General features: G+C 41.6%; 1 pseudogene; it reads left to right on the top strand.

Annotated features, from left to right (window-relative positions):
• Positions 1–1109: 1109 nt before the first annotated feature.
• LOC123848943 (glyceraldehyde-3-phosphate dehydrogenase-like) lies at positions 1110–2111 on the top strand (annotated as a pseudogene).
• The last annotated feature ends 219 nt before the right edge of the window (positions 2112–2330 follow it).

The raw sequence follows: 2330 nt of genomic DNA, 5'->3' as shown, positions 1-2330 counted from the left end.
CATCCTGGAATGTGCTTTGCATTTACATAATGCAAGGAAGAGGAACACTTAAAATTGTGGGGACATCTCTATTTATGACTCTTCATTATATATTGCATTTAGGATGGTTACACTTCTTATCCCGACCCTTTCACACTGGTTCAGTGTACTTTTTAGGCCTGTAAAAAAGATTAGCTTCAGCTAAACCACAGACATATTTCTTAGAGAAAAAAATGTTTCATAGAGGTCCCAGAACTGACAGATCTGAATCTCTTTATTCTCTGAAATCTAACAGAATTCAAGTTCAAAGACATGAGAATACAAAGCACAGATTGTTTTATTGAGAATAACAAAAAGTTGAACTATGTCTAGTTTATATATGATAACCACGATCATTGAAATCTAAAATAACCATTTAGACATTTTAATATCTTGGGTTCAGTTAAATATAACCAAGTTTATTAATATATTTTACACACAAAAGCTTGATTTGTTAAAAAAAAATCAGCAATGAATGCCTACTACACACAAGGCACACCTGCTGTTCCCAGAGAATGAAAAGTTGAGTAAGAAACAATCCTGGTCCTCAAAAAGCTTACAGTTTTAAAAACCAAAGCAAAAACTAGGTTTATAGGGAGTACAAAACAGAATTGCTTAATTTTGACGGTAGAGGTTGCACGTGAAGAGACATTGAAGAATCTTTGTGATTTTGCTGAATGACATAAAGGGTTTCTAGCTCGAATAAACAACACAGAAAAGGCATATAGGCATGTAGTTGCTCAGATTATTAGAGGATTTCATGGGAGATTGTTTTGAATGGAACTTTAGTGTCATGAGACGATCTATAGGTAAGAAAAAGTTGGTAAAAGAAAACTGAGAGAATTGTTTAAAGCCATATATTTTCTTAATCTTAAATGACAAACTTAAGAAAATAGATTTTACTGTATTTGCAATGAAAATTTTGAAAGCATTTGAACAGTCATTACTTAGAAAGATATTAATTATTTTAGACAGAAATGTAATGATTAGAGACTGGAGTATTAATTAAAATTTAAAATGAGGCTTTCTGTTCCTCCCTGTTTGACAGACAGCTGCATCTTCTGGTGCAGTGCCAGCCACATCCCTGAGACATGCTGGTGAAGATTGGAGTAAACAGATTTGGCCGTACTGGGCTCCTAGTCACCAGAGCTGCTTTTAACTCTGGCAAAATGGACATTGTCACCATCAATGATCCCTTCATTGACCTGAACTACATGGTCTACACATTCCAGTATGATTCCACCAATGGCAAATTCAACCACACAGTCAAGGCTGAAAAGGGGAAATCTGTCATCAATGGAAAACCCTCTGCATCTTCCAGGAGCAAGATCCAGACAAATCAAATGGGGTGATACTGGTGCTGAATATGATGTTGAATCCACTAGGGTTTTCACCAGCATGGAGATGGCTAGGGCTCACTAGAATGGTAGGGCCAAGAGCGTCATCATATCTGCCCCTTCTGCTGATGCCCCCATGTTTGTAATGAGTGTGAACCATGAGAAGTATGACAACTCCCTCAAGATTGTCAGCGATGCTTCCTGTACCACCAACTGCTTGGCCCCTCCAGCCAATGTCATCTATGACAACTTTGGCACTGTGGAGGGACTCATGACCGCAGTCCATGTCATCACTACCACCCAAAAGACCATGGACACCGCTTCTGGGAAGTTGTGGTGTGATGGCTGAGGGGCCACACAGAACATCAATCCTGCTCCTATTGCCACCACCATGGCTATAGGCAAGATCATCCCTGAGCTGAATGGGAAGCTTACTGGCATGGACTTTCTGTCCCTATCCCCAGTGTGTCAGTCATGGATCTAACCTGCTGCCTGAAGAAAGCTGCCAAATATGATGACATCAAGAAAGTGGTGAAGCAGGCATCAGAGGACCTGCTCCAGGGCATGCTGGGCTACTTTGAGGACCAGGTTGTCTCCTGTGACTTTAACAGTGACACCCACTCTTCCACCTTCTATGCTGGGGCTGGCATTGCTCTTGATGACCACTTTGTCAAGCTCATTTCCCAGTATGACAATGAATTTGGCTATAGCAACTGGGTGGTGGACCTTTTGGTCCACATGGCCTCCAAGGAGTAAGAGCTCCCTGGACCACCAGCCCCAGTGAGAGGAAGAGGAAGAGAGAGACCTTTAGCTGCTGGGGAGTCCTTGCCCCAACTCATCCCCCAACACACTGACAATCTCCCAACCTCTACCCAGTTTCCATCCCGGACCCCTTGAAGAAGGGAGGGACTCAGGGACCCCTCCGTTGTTTTGTACCATCATACTGTACCCAGCCTAAATAAATAAATAAAATTT

The sequence above is a fragment of the Mirounga angustirostris genome, unplaced genomic scaffold (assembly GCF_029215605.1).
Source record: "Mirounga angustirostris isolate CCGP_5_RB_7025 unplaced genomic scaffold, mMirAng1.0.hap1 SCAF_2, whole genome shotgun sequence".
Lineage (NCBI taxonomy): Eukaryota > Metazoa > Chordata > Mammalia > Carnivora > Phocidae > Mirounga > Mirounga angustirostris.
Note: the sequence above shows the minus strand (reverse complement) of the source record. Positions and strands in the feature narration are given on the sequence as shown.